The sequence below is a fragment of the Capsicum annuum genome, chromosome 9 (genome assembly GCF_002878395.1).
Source record: "Capsicum annuum cultivar UCD-10X-F1 chromosome 9, UCD10Xv1.1, whole genome shotgun sequence".
In the NCBI taxonomy this organism is placed as follows: domain Eukaryota; kingdom Viridiplantae; phylum Streptophyta; class Magnoliopsida; order Solanales; family Solanaceae; genus Capsicum; species Capsicum annuum.
Genome location: NC_061119.1, coordinates 162408542 through 162431498, shown reverse-complemented (window position 1 = coordinate 162431498; position 22957 = coordinate 162408542).

Genomic DNA, 22957 nt, shown 5'->3' with positions numbered 1-22957 from the left:
GAAGTAATAATAAAATTCAAATATAAGTGAAGGCAACTGAAAAGGAACAAGAGTGTAAACTAAATTTATAATTGACCAAGTAAAGTAGATTTAATTCCTTTGATTATTTGTGGGATAAAGTAGTGAACCTTCATAAACCACCATGTGAGCGCATGGAGTCTAATCTCAACCCGATCAGCTAAGTCATCATATACCTTGCTGGACATAGGACGTGACATGACAAAATTTGCTATCAAGTATCCATGGTTAGTCCCTTTTCAGGACACATAGAAAAAGAGTCATCTGACTTGCGGAATAATCTCTATCCTATGTCGGGAAACATAGCTTTGGGCATTTTTCATTTCAACCTATGCCTTCACAGTCAGCTAACTAACTCCCTTATATTCATGGCATTATCTTATTTATTTGATTAGTTCTTTATCAAAAGTTAGTCTTATTACGGTCATGTTTATAGTTTAGCCTTTTTAGGCCCATGATCATGGTTTAGCCTTTTTAGGCTCATAATTATGTATAACCACTTTAGGCTCATATTGAGAGTTAACCGTAATATGTTCATATTGATGAGTTAACACTATCAATATTGGAGAGTCATGATAGGTAATTTCATGGTTCAATATGATATAATTCATGTACATGATTGGAAGCATTCTTGTAAAAATATTCATATTAATATTATTAAGTATCTATTAAATAGGTCAATGGGAAAATTCCTTAGAAGTTGGTATTATTATACTAGAGCTTGCAATTTCATAATGTATAGTTCATAGTGCAAAGAGTTTTAGGAATATTGCTAGAAGGTGACTTTATTATGGATTATGGAATTGGAATCATACTTTAAAGAGTTTCATAAAATTTTATCTTATAACTTTAATAGAAACATTCACATGATGGCATGACTCAAATTTTGACATGAAGGATTGGCTAGATATTGTATTACAAATCATCTACAACCGGAGATTTTGGAAAATAGATTAACATGAGATACCAGTAGAAGATAAAGAAGTTATTAACAGTAAAAAGAGAACTCAAACTCCCAATCCAAGAATCAAACTATATAAATATGGAGAGTTCAATTTTTAAAGAGCCATTTACTAGGCAAACAGATCTATATTTTGCAAAAACAAGAAGAAAATCATACAAAACGACTAGTGAAGCAGTTATACAATAAGTGCAGTAGGCATACAACCAATACAATAGATATACAAAAGTTCATAAAGCTACAATTGGATCAGATCAATTCAACAGTTAGAAAGATGAAAGATGATGGACAAAAAAATATTTTAGAAGGATGGAAGATGATGGACAAAAAAAATATTTTTTATTTTTTTGTTTTCTTATCCAAAGTATCTGGAACAACATATTTATACCTTCAATTGAGGGATAGGAGTATGGGAATTTTGTTAACCCTAGATTATTTGTAATATCTTGAATTGGAGACCATGAATTTTAAAAAATTACAAGGAAAGAGTAGTTTTACATACCACAAGCCATTGGTGAAGTTTAGTTGGGAAATAGGGAACCAAACTTGATTTCTTGAGCCAATTTTCTTAGATTTCTTAAGCTTGAGTTTGAGAGAAAGGAGAGAGGTGTTAAGGCTGAAAAAACATTTAAAACTAATTGAGAAAGTATTTTTAAAAGGTATTGGAGGTTATGGGAAAGTAAAGGACGAAATAACCCCTCCTGGAATGTGAAAAGATAAGAAAAGAATAGAAAACTTTTGACTGGTAGGCTATTCTGATTGTTCTTAGTAAAACACACCTAACTTTTTACTAGGGTCTCAGATTAATGAGTTGTTGGTGGCGTTGGAAAGAAGGCTCAAAAAGATTTAATTTGATAGGTAATGAGACACGTAAATCTAAATATTCTAGGAGAAATTCTTGTTTAAATTTGTATGAACCTATACGAAAATTTAATTATTAAAGGACCTTTCAACTTAAATTTGTTGTAAAGATTTCTTATACCCTTAAATCATATCCAACACCCTACGCTTAAGACATAACATTTACACCTAGATACAAGAAATTTTCTAGACTCGGGTATAAGTACATATGAAGAGCGGTCCAAATGAGTTTTTTAGCCCGAAAGTTTAGGGTGTTACAGGTACTTAGGGTTTAGGAATGGGAAATGACCACAAGGACCTTAGTTTAAAGTTGTAAAAGGAACCTGTGCAGGGGTACGACTCACCTTATGAATCATACCCTAGGGTATGAGTGGTACTCTGACTCGTACCCAAGGCTTCTTTTAGGTCACCTACATTATTAAGGTTACGATTACACATCCATGAGCTATATCCAAAGGGTACCACTTAACCCCTAACTTATATATACCACCCGTACCCTTAATAGTCCACTCAAGCTGGGACTTCCCTCTATACGATTGAGTTAGGTACGACTCATATACTTAGGGTACGATTGAGGGAGAGAATCAGTCGTATCATGGATAGTATACTATTCTTCTAGGCTGCTCAAGGTATAAGAAGGAAGGGGAGAGTGGATATGACTCATATCTAAGGGGTATGACTCATGCCCCTAGTCGCACCCACCCCAGTAACATCAAATGAAGAAATTTCTCAATAGTTCAAATCCTAGGTGTTTTAGGGAAATGACCAAAATGCCCTTAATAAATAGGCTAAAAATTGACTGTCAAGTTGCTATAGGTCACATAACAACTCGTAATGACTGGCTACGAGTCATCTCTTAGACTCATAGTCTAGACAGTATCATGGGGTATCCACATTGGTCTGACTACGAGTTATACCCTAAAACTCATACTTAAACCTTACAACTCGTATGGTATAGTTGTTATCAAGGCATAAATATTTGGGCACCCATACTGGTTAGGTTACAAGAACCACTAAACGACCATAATAGGTCTTGATAACTCATTGGGTGCCAATCATGACCAGCACAGAGACTTAGCCAAACATATTGTTCAGGCTATGATTAGAGTCCTAGGACTCATAGTGACACCCTACGACTCATATGATGAGTTGTAGTCTGGGCAATAAGCTTAGAGGTCAAGAAATTTTCAAGGGCTAAAATTTAGGGTGTTTTAGATTTTTAGCTTGATTTTAGACCTGGAGCATTTATATGCAATATGGGTGTTGTTATTTTTGTGTTAATGTACAGATTATTATTTTTATAGCATAGCATCATACGGAAGCTTCTCGAAAAGGAAAAACTCTAATCTTGTAGACTATATCAAGTTTTTGGTGGCGTTCAGGTAAACAATGATTACTTATCTCTTAGATTGAGCTTTATTGTGATATTAAAGTAGTATTATGTTAGCGATGGGTAGGGTTTTATGGCTTGATTTTTTGTTTAGTGACTTTTGGATTATTTAGTTGCTTAGATAGTTGTTTAGGTAGAGTTTGGGCTCATTCTTCCTCCTTAGTGTTAGGTTGTTATCTCAATCCTAGTTTTGACTTATTTAATATTTAGGGGTGGAACTATAGAGACTTAGATTAGTTAGGGGTAGAAACTTGTCTTAGTATAAATTTTTGGGATTAGTAGTCTACCCCATCGGTCCTCTTTTAGGTTAAATATTAAAATTAGCTCTTCTAGACATGGGATATCTCCTTTCATCATCTTAGAGTGATTCTTGACCCTTAGGATGATTTACACACCTTTTCAAATGTTGGCATAACTTGTGACCTTATACTTACTAGTTTCGGTTCAAGTCCAACAAATTGTGGTTTATATATGGAGTTTGATATGATAGTATGATACTCTAGTTCCAATTTAAGTATTCCATTTTCAACCTTTTATGGAATATTATGATAATATTATTCTTCAGTTTTGGTTCAAGTTTGGTATTAAAGTTTGAAGAGCATCTCATATATGGTCTCACTGTTATTCATTTACATTTTTAATTACCCTTACTCTTTTTTTTTGCATCCACCAAGCTTATAGGGGCTCGATTGGGGTTTTTCTTATTGTTTGCACCTTTTGGGATTATGGGGTCCAATTAGGTTATAGTTAAATTGTATTTATTTTGGTTTATTTATTATTCATGATTAATGCTTATCTCCACATTTGGGGTAGCATTTTCTATATCATCTTATCCCTTGACTTTACATTACTTTTTTGCAGTTTATTATGTTTTTATTATGATTTAGCTTAGTCGGTCGATGATTCCTACTGAGTACCTATTGTTTTTGTACTCCTGCTACACTTCTGTATCTTTTTCTGATGTTGATCCGAGTAAGAATCATAACCACTGACGTTCTATCCAGCATGCATTTAGGATTTGGATATAGGGTGAGCTTTCAGATGTTGTATCGGCCTTACTAGGTCGTGGAATATTATTTTATTCTCTCTCTCTGTCTCATTAGTGTTGGTACTATTGTTCCTATATTTCTACTTTTTTCATTTTTGTTGAATGCTTATCTTCCACCAATTAGCTCATTACTTCGCATTCTGGGCTATGGTTCAGCTTACCTTCTGGTGAATTAAAGTAGGTTCAATCATGACTCCCAAAATTAGGCCATGAGAAAAAGCTGGAGTTACAATGTTAGATCCTAATTCTTCTAATACTCGAGTCCTAGCCAATCTAATATATCTTTGAAATATTTCTCAATCTTAGAGGCTAGAGTTCTTGACCCAACATCCTTGGAGTAAAGGCTTGGAAGCTTTATAGTGAATATTTCTTAATCTTTTCTTCATTCCGTTGATTTGTATTGAATATTTGGGTGTAGTTAGATTCATTCTTGGATTTTGTTGTTGGGCACAATGCAATGTTTATGTTTTGGATTTGGATTTTAGTTTTATCCTATGCTTATGTATTGATTGAATACTCTTGAATTATAAATGAGTTTTGCTTGTTTAAATTAATCTCACACTTTATCCATTTCAACTCTAGTTGAGCTTGAAAGAGGAGATTAGAGTGGGTATTTCCCATCTAATTCGATAAAGCTTGAAAGAGATAATTGAGGATAGGAAAGGTTAATTTAGCACGATTTGGGTTGAATGACCCATCTAATGGGTTTTGTTACTAGACATAGTCAAATCCTAATGTAGCCACATAGATTGGAATATTCATGTTGACAGTTGGATAAATTTGATGAAATTTAGTGAAGAAAGATTTGGCAATCGATTGAAAGACGTGGTGGATATTTGAGGTTCAAAGGATAGTTAGCTAATCCATGCTTAGTCATGAGTAGTTGATTTAAATATTTTGGATCATTGAAAGAATTGATTCCCTGTATCATTACCCTTTGTTTCCTATCGTTTGTGAAAGGCATTGATCAACTTGCTCATATTATATTGGTTCTATCATTGCTATGTTCTTATATTAAAGATTTCCAAAACATTTGTATCTTTATTTGAATTTTAGCGAGTTTCTTTAATTCCTTATTTTCTCGATCACTAGACACGTTGCTCCTCATGGATTTGACCCTGACTCTTAGTTGGGTAAAATATATTATTACCGGCCATGTATATTTATGCTTGGTACTATATTTAAGTGATATAGTTTTGTATACTATCAATATCTATCAATATATGTAATGCCTTCTTTGAATGGTAACCAGTCACCTTCAAGGTTCTATAGCCTAATGAACCATTTAGTACATGAACGAAAATTTCCATATACTCCACAGGTTGAGCCAAGTCTATTTCAACTACTTTTACTTGTACCCCTTCCTATAATATTCTCCATATTAACATCACCTTCTACTTCTATAAGTTCCAACAGATATGACTGTTTGAGAGTTGAGCATTTATGGATAAATGTGTATTTCTCATTGCAATAACAATGCCATTCTTTTACCCCCTTCTTAATAATCTCTTCTAGACTCAATTTCCTCTTGTTGATCCCTTTAAAAATAGTGAAATTATTGGTTCTAGGTGTAGAAATAATGGTTTATTGTTTCTGCTATAATTCTCTTGATCTATGGCCCTTCTTGGACCTATGCCTACGTATGTGTGCACTGGTTGTTGAATATCTTCAGGATAAGCTTTTTGTATTCTTACATTCCTACAGACTTGTGATAATGATGCAAGAGTTTGTTATCTTTACAACAATGTTTAATTCAGGTTTCAATCCTCCAATAAAATAGCTAATTGCACTTTCTTAGGATAAGCTTACCCTAGTTAGATTTTTTACATACTTGGTACACTTTTACAAATCACACCTATTTGATCTTCTTAATCTCCTTCAAAGGGTCATCAAAATCGGTCCCCAACCTTTTAACCACAACTATCACATATTCATTCCAACTAGGTGGCTGAAGATATTGTTTATACCTCATAAAGGACAAATGCCATTTTGTGGCTTCCCTTCTAGTTGTGATGCTACTATTGCCATGTTTTCATTAACTACTACATTATACATTAAGCAAAATTGTTCAATCTGGACTAACCAAGATCTTAGGTCATCCTTTCCAAATCTGAGAAAGTCCATAAGTACCATCTTAAGAAATTAGAATTGTGAATATTGAAACTGGCAGGAACTCTATCTTCAAACTATCTTGCTGCAGAGGGATCTCCTTGTTCCATAGGATTTTTATCCATTTGATTTTCACCATCATGCATCAGATTATCCTTTTACTCCATTACTATTTGATTGAGTTTTTTCAAGTTTGTAACTTCCCTAGTCAAAATTCTTATTTTTGGTGTCAATTTCTGCATCATTTCCTTCAATTCCCCCATTTCCTTCGGGGAATTGTAAGTGGATCTTATCCTTTTTGTCCATCAAGATCCAAGGAATCGCACAGCTTTGATACCAATGTTAATTTATAGAGGAATTCAAAATAAATTTGAGGATTGAATAGCTATTTCAAGAGATAAACTTGAGAGAACAGCTTCGTAAAGAAAAAGAAGAAGAATATTAGAGAGAGAGAACGAGATTAGAGAGAATTATGTAATTTCATATATGATTAAGTTGAGTACAAGCTATATACTAAAGTGAAATGAACTGAATGAACCCTTAAGTTAACGTTAACAACAAAATTTGTAGTTCACTATCTGTTTTAACTAACAAATTGAATTGTATTATCAATTGTAACTATCAATTGAAATTGTCATCTTCGCCTTTCTATTTAATCATGCAATCATGTGTCACTTACATTTTTATGATAGATTGTTAATAAATAACTAAAGTTGGTTATGTTGAATTTAGAGTGTTCAAATAATTTGGAGCATAAAAATATATTACACTTATATTTTTTATAGTTGGAATTGTGATTTATCCTTTTTCTGCCCTCAATGCTATTTTCTTAAATCACAATTCAAAGCATTATCATGCGTGATTTATCTAAACCCTACATTGACTGGTAATTGAGCAAGTTCTAGTAGAGTAAAAAGGCTCCCCTGGCTTCATAACAATAAAAGTTTAATTTTGATGTCGGCATATTGAAAGGTTAATTATGAAATTTGAGTCTAGATCAGTTACATTTTCCTACGAAGCTCAAACCGCAACGATGGATTGGTTTAATGTTAAAGGTGTTTTTCAAGGGGTCTTAATAAAATTAATTGTTTAAAACAAAGTTTTAGTGAGAGGTCTTAAATATGTATACATACATTAATAACAATAATAATGTTATATATGTATTATCATTTATAGTGAATGTCTATTTTATGACATATAGTAAATGTCTATTTTACCATATATTGTGAATGTCTACTTTATCATAATAGTGAATGTCTATTTATGAAAAAGTTAGAAACCCCAAGATTAGTTTTTTCCTATAAATAAAGGGGTTTTCCTTCATAGTTATTCACTCCTCAAGAGAAATAAGAATCACTCTTCTATTTATGGAAAAGTTAGAAACCCAAGGATAGTTTTTTCTATAAATAAAGGGATTTTTCTTCATTGTTATTCACTCTTCAAGAGAAATAAGAATCACTCTCTGTTTTATCTCCATTCTTATTCTTCTTTATTTTATATTCCATAATACATTATCAACACGAGTCTCTAACCTAAAGTCATGTTCACGGGGAAAATAAAAAATTATTGATAATGGATAGACTGCACCGGTAAGTCTTGTAACACTTTGACCTATGCAAAGTTGGCGACAAGGATACAATTATATTCAAAAGGGTATGATTGTTTTTGAACTTGATATCTTGGTCTTTGAGAATTGAAACTTGGCAGAATGTTATAGGGACTATGAAAATCAGTATCAAAAGGTTAGTTCTTTTATATTATTTTTCTTATGTTATTTACTGTAAAAAGAATATTGAATATTTAGTCTCATTATATTATGTCATAAAACATTTTTATATGAATAAGATATTGGATTAAAGTCCCGATGCACCATGGTAAAAATGTTGAATTTAAGTCTCATCGATTTATGCCTAAGATGATATGGATAAGACATTGAGATTGAATTTCAATGCAACATATTGATGATATTATGGTGGTAATGCAAAATAATGTATTTTTTTGGCGAAACATCATGAGACATGTCTCATTGAATATGCTCCATTCTCTGAAGTGAATGTAGTAGCAGTTCATAATATGTCTGAAAGAGGACAAGTGATTGAATGTACGAATATAAACGTGGAGGGACAATATGATAATAATCATCAAAAATGATAATATTTTCACACGCTTATTATGATTATAAGATATGTTAGAGAAAAAATTCTCTACATTATATGCACACCTCGATTTGCTCTTGAATTAACAATATTTTGAAAGAAGTTATAAAGCTATCATAATTTGATATGCTTAAGGCACGATTATATTCCATTCTTGGAGATTGGGAATTTTGATTATTATAAATACAGATCTATACCCTTGGGGTGAATATGACTGTATATAAATTCGAACGTGTCCTTAGTTTTGAAGATATCACAATCCACCTACAAAAGAGGTAGAATAATTGGAAGATTGAATATCTCCAAGTTACTATAATAAGAAACAAAATGTGAAAAGTTATTCGAGCATGGTGAGATCACATGCTATGAAAAAACTAGGAGTTTTTTGATATAAAATTCATGTCATAGTAAACCAAAAGTTTATTAAAGTGAAAAAAACGCATGTCATGGTAAACTTAGAGTTTACTAGATTAGAATTTCATAAATTGACATGAATGATTGTGACATCTTAAAGATGTACATAGTGAGTATTGAACATATATTGAAGAACTAGAAGATTCTTCACTAAACTTTTAATTTGTTTGTTCTCATGATAAGTTGTTGACCAACTAATGTTGGGGTTGGATTCCCTAAATTTTGAAAAGTATTAAAGGTGAATAAGGACTTGTTCACCTATCATGTGATATGTAGAAAAGATGTATCAATGAGATAATTACGTGTAAATTGATTATCAACCTATAGTTTGACATCCATAAAATTGTTTGCTCAATAAAATTGAGTTAAGAGCATAATTTTCAAATTGATAAATAACCAAGTTGGTTTGACATTAAATATCTTTAAAAAATTAGCTAAATCATTGCTTATGAGAACAAAGCTTCATGTGTTGGTTTGAAGTATAATATATTGCGTACAATAGCACTTGTATGCATTAGACCAATAAATTATGATTATTTATTTCCTCTTAATTGGTTCAAGGTCATGAACCAAATATTCCATCTAAAGATTTTTTATGTGTGGTATATGATTAATGAATATACCATGATTCACAAAGATGATTCTCTAAAGTAAATTGAGGTGTATGTTAGTTTTCCTAAAATGGGAGGGAGATAATAAATAGCTAAGAAATATGTTGTGAATTATCATCAATATGATCCTCATCGAAGGATAATTCGAGTTCAAATTCTAGGAGCATTTGTTGACTCAAAAATTGATATTATATTTACCTGTAAATGCTCTAATTGGATGTCTTGATGGACAAAGTCTACAACATGTATGAAGCATAGTAGATCAATTTCTAAAAATAATAATTTTTGAAAAAAAAAAGTAATAAGGAGACAATGTGCTCTTAAAGAGCCTAGGACATAACACATCATGAAATCTTATGAAAGGTTCAGATACCTAAAATAATGAAGCGATGATATCTCAAAATGTTATACCACATTGTGAATCGATACAAAATGATATATCATTGATGATATTTTTGATACAGTATTGCTGCAATATTGTAAAAGATTAAGAAGATCTAAATTCTACTTTTATTTAAGCATGCTAACGTAGAAACATTTATAAAGTTACATGAAAGGATGCATCTTGATAAGCATAAGCTTATTTAATTTGCAATTCAAAAACTTGAAGATGTCACACATGACATGATGAATATTGTCACTTGACAAAATTTATAGAAAATTCTTTTTAAGGATTCAAAATGTTGAAACATATAAAAATTTCTGGAAAACCTACTTATAATCTTTATATTGCATAAATTCATAACTTGAAAATCATTGGAACTCTTGGAGAGTTTTCAAAAGCGATAGATTATCTGCAGAAAGAAGTTGAGATGAGAAACATGCAAAATTGGATTGGATGCTAAAGTACCATATCTTGTGCAAATAATGCATTTACACATCTTGTTGCAACTATGGGCATGATATAATTTTACTTCTACATGGAGATAGTGAAGTAGATCACTTGCATATTGCAATTTAAAGCCCCTGTATTAATGTGTTTATACTAACACATATTGTCAAGTTTTTGAATACACATGATATTCATATGATCGACATAATGGTTCGATACAGACATACTACTTATTGTCATGAAGAGTTATTGTCATATCATGTATATATGACATTCATATTATGCTAAGACGATAGCTATTCATAAAGCAAGTTGAGAATGTATGTGGTTGAGGTTAATGTACATATCATTTAAGAAAAATGTGGTTTGAAATGTGACAAAGTACTCATGATTTTGCATGGAGATAATGTAACATGCATAGCATAACTCAAGAAAGAATTTATAAAAGGAGATAGAACGAAACATATTTCTCCAAAATGAGCTCCAAAAGAATGGTGATATCAACGTGCAATAAATTTGTTCGGGTGATCATATGACTAATTTATTCACAAAGTCTCTATCAATTACAACTTTCGAGAAAATGATGCACAAGATTGAAATGTGAAGATTCAAGATTCGAAATTGATGGTCTCATTAGGGGGAGAAAATACATGTTGTACTCTTTTTTGTCTTTCAAGGTTTTGTCCCACTTGATTTTCCTTATAAGGTTTTTAATGAGGAAGCCTATATGTGTATTATTAGAGATGTTTACTCTTTTTCTTCACCAGATTTTTTTCTATTGAATTTTTTCCAGTAAGGCTTTAACGAGGCATATTATCTATCAATTAGATATTTAAGGGGGGTGTTATAAATGTATTACCATATATAGTGAATATTTATGAAAAAATTGGAAACACCAAAGTTAATTTTTCCCTATAAATAAAGAGATTTTCCTTTATTGTTATTCACTCCTCAAGAGAAATAAGAATCACTCTTTCTTTTCTCTCCATTCTTCTTCGTCTTTGCTTTATATTTTATAACAAATAATAATTTAAAGTTGTCTTTCTTATTTTTACATGTTACTTATTTTACTGTAGTATTTTTAAAATATATAAGGTCTTTACTTTAGACATTAATTATTATTTATAAAAAAAATATTAATTTTAGTTGATAAAATATTAGTTATTTGTTTGGAATATATTATATTGAATGTTGTTGCAAAAAATTTATTTATTAATATGAAGTTTGGGCTATTTAATTCAAAGTTTTAAAAATAATTCTAATAAAAAGTAGATAGTTTTTGTTTCTTCTTTCATTTATATATAAAATTTGTATCTTTTTTACAATGTTTAATATTATTTTAAGTGAAACAAAAATTAAAAAATTTAATATCAAATTCTTTGGGATCTCGAAATTTTGGGGTCTTAAAGCAAAGTTTTACTAGAACCATCCTTATACCACCCTAAATACTTTCAAAGTTATTTGAATGTTCTATTTTCCACTATTCAAAGAGTTTAAAAGAAAATGGATCCAAAATGGAGACCTTTTATCCAAGTGCATTTGGGTCTGGGGCTGATTTATACCAATAAATTTTAAAAATTAATAAAAATACTCATAAATTTGAGTCAAAGTTATCATTTTATTCTTCCAAAAATCATAATATGATATTTTAGGAAAAACTACTAATGATACAATCACCTCACTCATCAACTAACTGAAAAAGCACAAGTATCACTAGCCCTAATAGTACAATAATATTTTCTACAACATAAACATAGCCATAAGAAAAAGGTCATCAATAAGAAATGAAGGGTTTAATAAGGGGTTGGTTGTTAGGGTTTTTGTCCTAATTTTCTTACCAAAATTAAGTTTCTTTTCTTGAAAGGAAAATAAAAGTAATACCATAATTACTTTTACTTTTTTCTTAAAGAAAAATATAATTTTTTTCATATTTGACAAACCTCTTTCTTGGAGGAAAAGCTTTAGGCATCTATAAATAGAAGACCCCCTTCTAATACCATAACACAATAGCATCCGTAATGTAGTCATTTGATAGTCTTGGTTAGGGGGGAAATTTTCTCCTAACAATATTATGTTTTCTTTAATATTAGTTTTCATGTGTTGGCCAATTGGCCAAATTATCTCAATAATATATCCTTTTAGTATAGTTTTATTCGCCATTTGAATTATCATCTATATACAAAAACAACAACATACCCAATGTATTATCACATAGTGGGGTCTAGGGAGGGTAGAGTGTACGTAGACCATACCACTACATCAGGTGAAGTAGAAAGACTATTTTCAATAGACCCCCAGCTTAGGACCGATAACAATTTAACAAACACAAAACATAAATGTATATAAACTAGTACAGTATAAAAACCAACCATGTTACCAACCTAAAATCAACGTTTTAGATCTACTGGCATAACTTATTTTTTCATTCGACACGCAAAATAATAAATGTTAACCAAAGTCAACTATAAAGCCTTTTTAACCTCCAAAAATGACAAACTCACACAAAACACACTAAAATGCATTGGAAACTATGTCAATCATTTCCATACCCCAAAAATACCACAAAGCAACCACAGGGAGGGGTGAGATGGTCAAATTATACAAAAATAAATAATTCACCAAAATCACTAAAAATTAAGTTATTACACACTCCTTTCCTAAATAAGTGTTTATTTTGGGTCTGACACACATCTTAATAAACTACTAACTTCTAGAAAATAAAATGTAATTTTAACAACTTACTCTAAATAAAGTTTATATCAAATTGATATCCTTATTTATTGCCATAACAACAATATACTCCCTCCATTTCTAAATAAGTGCATGTTTCGGGTCTTACACACCCCTTAGTAAACTACTAAATCCTACAAAATAAAATGTAATTTTACCAAATTATTCTAAATAAAGTTTATACTATTTAATTCTAAGTGAAAATGAGAATGGAAAATGGAGGAAAAAGTAAATTGTGTCTTCACTTTAAGAAAGAAAAGTTCTCCCACATTGGTAGGAGAAAGAAACTTTCTTATGCTTACATTGAGAAGCATGTCTTCATATGGATAGTGAGGAAATAATAAGACAAGCCTCGCATTATCATCGTCGTGGCTCGTTCGGCTCACTTTTGGCTTCGACTTTGGATTTAGATTTGGATTTGAATTTGAAAAATGATCGAGAGACTATTTTTTGGACAAAATTCGTTTGTAAATTAGTGAATCCAAAAATCTAATAAAAAATATTTTCTCAATTTGCGAACACACATGGCATATGCGAACGCATGTCACAAGGCATCTTTTAGGAATGTGACCCTTCAAGGCACTGTTTAGTAACAAATACATGACCTATGCATGCACCTGGCGACTTGTGAACACAAATGCCAGCATAAATCAATGCAGATGATTTTGGAAATTAAAAAATACTGACATGCAGTCGCATGTGTCCACTTGCGCGCGTAGGTGGGGTCCGCAGGTCAGTGTTACTTCAAAATAGAGCAACTTTGCATAAACCATTGCTTATTTTTTGAAGCACCACCTTTTGGCTATAAATATCTAAATTTTTCCTTAGGTACAGACACGAAATTTTGAAGTTAGAAACATCTTCTTCTTATTAAAAAACTCTAGTATGATTACCAACCATTGAGTGAGTTCGGTGTTCAACAAATTTGAGGTACCCCTATTTACTGAAGTAAATCATTTAATCCGGGGAGGATATACTCCATGACCTCGGGTACTTGAGGGGAATAAATTTTTTAAGGACACACCGTGAATTCAGTGAACTTTATTCTTTCTGTTTTCATCTTTTTCTTAAAGTTGGTTTTATTGCTTATCTAGAAAAATAGTTTGAACTTTATTTTAATAGTTCATAAGCTATTAGAACTCGCGTTTGAAGTTCTTGAATTTATTTTAATAGTTTATAAATTGTTTGAACTTGTGTTTGAAGTTTTTGTTGATTAAATACAGATTTTTATACTCAAAAAATAACAATCTTAAAAAATTTATCTTAATAATCTGTATTTTGGACTTTTGGAGATTGACGCCTTTGGCTTTCTACTCTATTTGAACTTAATAGTGATCTAAAAATATAAAAACATCCTCATGAGTTACAGTTCATTTAGTTGATAATTAGATAAACATAAAAGCTTTATCGTTAAACAAGAAATAAGTGGCTAAAAGTTTAAAAACTTTTTTGTTTGTATTATGAAATATTAAAATTGGTTGACTTATTGTGATAGAAAAATAACTATGTATAACCAAGTTAGTGATGGAACGACAAAATGTTGTAGCAACAAACATTGCTACATCAAGTCATACAAATACTGCTCCTGCCATAGCACTGGTGAAAAAATAGAAAAATTTACTAGTGTAGATTTCAAAAGATGGCAACAGAAGATGTTCTTTTATCTAATTACTCTGAGTCTACAAAGGTTCATCACAGAAAGTGTTTCTAAGTTGCAAAAAAAACTTTAAAAAAAGAATGTTTATGGTAATAAAAGCTTGGAAAGCACTCGGATTTCTTCTGTAAGAACTATATTCTGAGTGGCCTACAAGATGACCTGTACAATGTGTACAGTACTATGAAGACCTCAAAGAAACTCTGGGATGTTTTAGAAAAGAAGTACAACACAGAGGATGTCGGAATGAAGAAATTTATTGTTGCAAGATTTGTATACTTTAAGATGGTAGATGGTAAAATTGTAGTTACCTAAGTCCAAGAATAGCAAGTTATCATTTATGATCTCCTAGCTAAAGGCATAAACTTAGTTAATACCTTTATTGAACATATTAAGTTTATTCTTGATAATCACATAACATTTGATATAGTTTGGTTATGAACGAGGCTTTTCAAGTAGCTGTTATAATTGAGATGTTACCACCTCTGGAAAGACTTCAAAAACTACTTAGAGCATAAGTACAAGGAGATGTTTGTTGAAGACCTCATTGTAAGGTTAATGATTAAAGAGGACAACAAGGCAGTCAAAAATAGGTCTCAAGGGAATTTTGCAATAAATGGAGAAAATATTGTAGAAAATAACCCAAATAAATCAAAGAAGAGAAATAAAGCATCAGGACAATAAGTGAAACCTCCTAAGAAGAATTTCAAAATAAGTTTCTTTAACTTTGGAAAAGTTGGCCACAAGTCTACAAATTATCGGGCTTCGAAAAAAGTCAAGAAAAAAATTAAGCAAACATGGTTGAATCCAAAGATGATGTGGACGATCTATGTGCTATGCTTTCAGAGTGCAATTTGGTTGGAAATCCTAGAAAATGGTGGATTGATTCAGGTGATACTCGTCACGTGTGTGCCAACAAAGAACTATTTACATCAAATAATCCAGCTCAAGCTAATGAGAAGATTCAAGGCTAACTGCGAAAAAGGTTGAAGGAACAGGCAAAATTTGCATGAAGATGACATCAAGCAAAGTGGTGATTCTCAACAACGTCCTTCATATTCTGAAGTTGTGAAATAACTTAGTTTCTATTTCACTTCTGACTAAGAATGAATTCAAATGTGTATTTGTTTCTGACATGGTTGTAATTAGTAAGGGTGAAGTGTACATAGGTAAAGGTTACCACACCGAGCGCCTTTTTAAGATTAATGTAATGAATATTAATATGAATAAAAGTTCTATTTCTTCTTACTTACTTGAGTTAAATGAATTGTGAAAGGAACGTTTAGCATATGTAAATTACAAGACCTTACAAAAACTTATTAGTTTAGAAGTTTTTCTTAACTTTGAGTGCAATAAATCCAAGTGCAAACATGTGTGGAATTTAAGTATGATGAACATCCATATAAATCCGTTGAAAGAAATTTCAATCTCTTAGACTTAATCCGTACAGACATTATGATAGAAAGTCAACCCCATCTCGTGGTGGGAAAAAGTATTCTATATCTTTGATTAAAGATTACACTAGATACCATTATGTTTATTTATAAGGATGAAGCAGTAGATGACTTTAGGCAATTTAAAACTAAAGTTGAAAATCAGTTAAATAAAAGATTAAATTAATAAAAAGTGATCAGGGTGGAGAGTATGAATCTCCTTGTCCATCAAACTATTGAATTGTATTCACCTCAATCAAATGGGATTGAGAAAGAAAAAACTAAACATTGAAGGAAATGATGAATATCTTACTTATAAGTTCAGGCATACCGCAAAACTTGTGGGGGAATCTATCCTTACAGCTAATCGAATACTCAATGGAGTGCCTTATAGTAAGACACAATATATTCCATATGAGGAATGGAAAGAAAGAAAATCCAACATGGAATATCTCAAACTATAAGGGTGTCTAGGAAAAGTCCAAGTTTCTATACCCAGAAGGGTGAAAATAAGACCAAAGACTATAGCTTGTATGTTCATCAAATATGCTACAAGCAAAACCCATGTCAATTTTTGGGTTCATAAATCCAAATATTCAGATATCCAAATATTCAAATATTCGATCTATACGAACTTTTATCAGTATAAAGTTAGACATGAGTTGTCTAGTAAAAGGTCTAAACAACCTCGGAATGAACCAAAGAAGAATGTACTTAATGATGAGAATACAAGGCGTAGTACCGATCAAAAAACTTCAACTTTCTTTGGATCATATTTTGTAACATTTCTTCTTGAAAATGAGCCCCAAATATTTAAAAAAGCGATGTCACCTTCAGACTCATCTTTTTAGAAAGAGGCAGTCAATAGTGAGATTAGCTCATTCTTGAGCGACCATATATGGGGATTGTTTTATCTTCCTCCAGAAAATAAACCTTTAGGTTCTAAATGGATCTTCAAAAGAAAAATAAAATTTGATGGTACTATTAACAAAGACAAGGCAATACTTGTTGTGAAATGCTTTAGACAAAAAGAAGGTCTTGATTATTTTGATATATGTTGGTTGCATTAGTGGCAGTATATGATCTTGAAATCTATCAAATAAATATGAAAACAACTTTCTTAAATGGAGAATTGGAGGAAAAAATTTACATGAAATAACCCGAGGATTTTGTGGTACTTGGTAAGGAAAGAAAAGTTTTAAAACTGGCTAAGTCACTTTATGGACTAAAGCAAGCACCCAAAAGTTGCATTCAAATTTTGATCAAACCATGTTGGAAAATGACTTTAAGATAAATGAATATGATAAATGTGTTTATATTACAGGCACTCCAAATCACAAAGGCATTATTTATTTGTATATGGATAACATGTTGATCATTAATAGAGATATTTCTGACATAAATGCTATGAAATGAATGTTTGAGAGCAAGTTTGATATGAAAGACCTTGGAGTTGCTGATGTGATCTTAGGTATAAGAATTTCATTGAACTCAACAAAGGTTGGCATTGTCACAGTCTCATTACATTGAAAAAATACTTGACAAGTTTAAGTATTTGGATTTCAATATTGTCAAGACTTCATTAGACGTGTGTTTTGCACTTCAAAAGAATGAAGGTAAAAGTGACTCATAGTTGGACTACACAAGAGTGTTGGAAAGTTTGATGTATATCATGAATTGTACGTGATCATACATAAAATATGCTATTAGTAAATTTACTCGGTACACATGTAATCTTAATCAAACTCATTGGATGACAGTGAAAAGTGTCTTGGGGTATCTAAAACATACTCAAGACTATGTTTTGCATTACAATAAATATCCAGTTGTAATTGAAGGATATAGTGATACAAATTGAATCATCGGATCTAATAAAATAAAATTCATGAGTGGATATATATTTACTTTAAGTGGAGGAGTAATCTCTAAAAAATCATCCAAACAGACATCTATTACCCGCTCTACAGTATAATTTGAATTTATCACATCAGATAGACTCAGTGAAGAAGTTGAATAGCTCCGAAATTTCTTGGAAGATATTCTTTATTGGCCCAAACCTTTGGCGCCAGTATGCATACAATGTGATAGTTAAGTGGCTATAGGTAGGGTATGAAGTATGATGTATAATGGTAAATTAGTCATATAAGATAGAGACATAATACCATTACAAAACTTCTTTCTAGTCAAATTATCACAATTAATTATGTGAAGTCAAAGGATGATGTGACCGATCCACTAACAATAGGCCTAACTAGAGATAAATTTGAGAGATCATCGAAGATAATGGATTTATGGTCTAGGACAAGTCATCATGGTAGTAACTCTACCTAGCAGTCTAGAGATCCCAAGAGCTAGGTTTAAGGAGATCAAATAAAGTTGTGACTGATGGTTTGACATTGTCAATATATTCAACCCACTCTCATGATGATTACGATGTTTAGGAAACAAGGATAAGGCATTTGAAGCTTTTTAATGGTTTCTAAGTCTAATAGATTTGACCAAATAATTTGATCTATAAAACTAAACATTTAGGAATCACCTATATGCCAGTTAAGTGAAAGCCACTTCAAGGAGAATGATAGTAAAGGCATATGCTCTAAGCTCTCAAGAAACCAGGACATGTTCATGGTTGAACCAAATAAAATCATGAGAACCATAAATGGTAAAAGACTAATTGTGTGACTTATGTTGCCTAGGTGTATATTAAAATTTAATGGTTCAAAGATATAACATCTACCGATTGATCGAGTTCATCCGATGCAAGTTCACTACGAAAAATTTAAAGAAAAACCTACTTATCCATATGAAATTAGTCTTTTCTTGTAGATCACACTACACTTGTCGGGAACAAATAGAGTAAAAAGTGAATTGTGTCTTCACTTTAAGGAAATAAAGCTCTCCCATATTTGGTGGGGGAAATAAACCTTCTTATGCTTATATAGAGAAGCATTCCTTCATGTGGATAGTGAGGCAAGAATAATACAAGCCTCACATCATCGTTCGTTGTCCCTCGCTCGGCTTACTTTCAGCTTTGGATTTGAATTTAGATTTGTCAAACAATTGAGAAATTATCTTTTTAGATAAAATTCATTTGAAACTTGAAAATTAGTGAATCCAAAAATCTAATAGAAAATATTTTCTCCATTTACAGACGTACATGGCATATATGGACGCATGTCACAACACATCTCTAAGGGACGTGACCTTTCGAGGCCCCATTTGGTAACAGATATGTGACCAGCGCACGTACCTGGCAACCTGCCAGCGCAGGTTAATGGAAATGATTTTGGAAATTTAAAAATAATAACCTGCAGCCGCATGTTGCCACCTATGCATACAGGTGGGGTTCGCGAGTCAATGTTGTTTAAAAATAGTGCAACTTTTCGTGAGCTATTGCTACTTTTCTAAAGCACAATCTTTTGGCTATAAATACCTGAATTTTTCCTCAGGTAAAGGCTCGAAATTTTGAAGTAAAAAATATTTTCTTCATAAAAAACTCTAGTGTGATTAACAACCATTGAGTTAGTTCGGTGTTTAGCAAATTGGAGGTATCGTTATTTGCTAAAGTGAATCAATTTATCCTGGGAAGATATAATCCATAAACACGGTTACTTGAGGAGAATAAATTCCTTAAGGACACACCATGAATTTGATAAACATGATTCATTCTATTTTCATCTCTTTCTTAAAGTTGGTTTTACTGTTTTCCAGAAAATAGTTTGAACTTAAAATAGATAGTTGATAAATGTTTGAACTTGTGTTTGATGTTCTTGAACTTCATTTTAATAGTTCATATGTTGTTTAAACTTGTGTTTGAAGTTCTTGTTGATTAAATACAGATTTTTGTATCCAAAAAATAATATATACCTATTTCTAAGTTGACATTGATTACATTTAAAATGAAGAATTAGACATTAGAGCATATAAGAAAGATTATGATCAAAATATTCTTGTAGTATTAAAGATTAGGGAGATAGATATTCCTAAGATGTCTTTTCGTACTTGGTATGGGCACTTTGAGTTTTTGGTGATGTCATTTGGATTGACTAATGCTCCATAGGCATTTATGGATTTAACGAACAGGGTTTTTAATTAGTATTTAGATCTTTTTGTTATTGTGTTTATTGATGAAATTCTGGTTTATTCGAAGAGTGGGGTGGATCATGCTAATCACCTTCATATGGTGTGCAGACCTTAAAAGAACAGTAGTTGTATGTCAAGTTCTCTAAGTGTGAATTTTGTTTAATATTGTAACTTTATTAGGTAATATTATTTCTAGTGAGGGGATCATGGTGGATCCGCAAAAGGTTGATGTGGTGAAGAGGTGGCCTAGACCCACGACTCCATCCAACATTTAGAGCTTCTTGGGTTTAGCCGGATATTATAGGCAGTTTATGGAAAGATTTTTATCGACAGTTGCTCTTTTGACTAAACTAACTCAGCAGAAGGTTAACTTTTCTTGGTCGGATGCTTGTGAAGGGAGTTTTGAGAAGTTGAAAGATAAGTTAACTCGACTCCAATTCTGACCTTGCTGAAAGGCAATGATGGGTTTGTGGTTTATTGTGATGCATCCTGAGTAGGACTTGGTTCTGTGTTGATGCAGCATAGGGAGGTGATTGCCTATGCTTCCAGGCAGTTAAAGGTACATGAGAAGAATTATCATACTTACGATTTGATGTGTTAGTGGTTGTGTTTGCTTTAAAAATATAGCAGCATTACTTGTATGGTGATCACATGGATATTTTTTTTATCATAAGAGTCTACAATACGTGTTCACTCAAAAATATCTTAATCTCAGGCAAAAGAGATGTCTTGAGCTTCTTAAGGACTATAATGTGACTTTTACTATTACCCAGGTAAGGCTAACGTGGTTGTTGATGCTCTTAATAGGTTATCCATAGGGAATTTGGCTCATGTGGAGGAAGAAAAGAGGGAATTAGTGAAGGATATTCATCGCTTGGCTAATCTTGGAGGATGTTCAGATTAGGAATATATCTGATAATTTAAATGACTAGGTTGTGTGGTTACCCATACCTTATCCGTTATTCGGGGATGAATGTTCCTAGTGGAGGAGACTGAAACACCTTGGTTTCTGGACCTTAGAAAATTTTCTAGAATTCTGATCTCTGAACCCAATATGACTCATGGTATAAGCCATATGTTGAGGTATAGATGGTATGGTCCAACCTTATGTTAACCAGTGTTGGTGGGCGGGATAGATTTTGGTTACTGGAATGGATACAATATGAGGGTATAAGTTGTATTGGTGGTTACAAATTATTTAGTTCCTTAACTTAATCTTAGACTTAGTTACTTAGGTTGGATCTGAGTACGAGTGGCTCACCATGAGCCATAATCCAGGGTATGAGTCGTACCCAATACTCATATAGGGGACAGTATCTAAATCTTCCTTGGGTTTAAATCTGTCAGGGGTACAGATGAAGGGTACGGATTATATTCTTTGAATATGACTTGGTTGGATGAGTCATATGCTAGACAGTGTTTGATCCAAAGGTTGAGGCTAGGGTACGAGTGGAGGGTACCACTCGTATTGGAAGGGTACAACTTGTGAGGGTCAGTCGTATCCTTGTGACAGGATTTTGGTGAAACTTAAGTGGGGGTATTCTTGACATTTTCCCACTTATCCTAATAAGGTACCACAACTTCTAACCTATTTGGAAGGTTATTTACCCTATTATTCTATTCACTAACACTTACAAACTCTTCTAAACACTCTATAATTCTCGCATAAGCTTTTGGGCAACGAAAGCTAGGTTTTCAACTAAAGGATTGATTTGGGGCTTGTCTTGATGATTTCTTTCCATCATCATCTTAGTTTAAGGCATGTTCACTTTCCTCATTGTTAATTCTATCTAAAGGCGTGGTTTCCATGAATTTTTTCATGATTTCATTAATTGTATGATTTTGGGTTTTGAATATGAATTGGGGGTTTTGATGTCAAATGGCTTGTTATGGTTTCCCATGGTTTTAATTATGCACTTATATACATTAATGGCGGTTTTGGATAATTGTATTATTTGGGAATGTTTTAATGGTAATTGAAATTGGTTTTGGTTATATTGTACCCCCAATGTGTTTAACAAAATGCTTATAAAGATATATTCATTGCATTGACTACTTTAATGGAACTCTTGCTTGTTTTAAAAACTTGGTATAAGAATTATGTATGGTTTAAATAGTTTGGAAAGTTAAATGGATAAATGGTTATGCTTGAGGGGTACATAGAATCCCCCAAGTGGTTTTATATGGTAAATGGAAGGGAACTTGAAAGTCCCCTAAAACCTATATATGGTTGGCTATGGATAATACTTGCAAGTAAAGATTGGTATGACGATACCAATATTAATGGCCTTGGTTAATAAATGGATAATGGTTTGGTTATTTGGAAATTGGTTTTAATTGGGCAATAGTGGCAGGATGTGTAGCAAAGCCGTGGAAGAAGGAAGTCCTGGGGGGACCAAAACTGGAAACTCATATTTGTTGATATGAGGTTGGTTTTGGTGATCGTGTGCATGATGTCACACTATATTTTAGGGGATGTATTAGTCGTCCCAGGTTTTTTTTCCTGGTCATACGGCTACGCGCTCTAAGGTCCTTTCAGCAGGAGGAGCTGAACCTATATAGTCCGTGGGTGGTTTATGACGGCAAAGCTATGCAACCCAGGTAAAGGTTTTAAAGGCATACTAAAACCTGTCCCTTTTTCAATATGGTTATATATA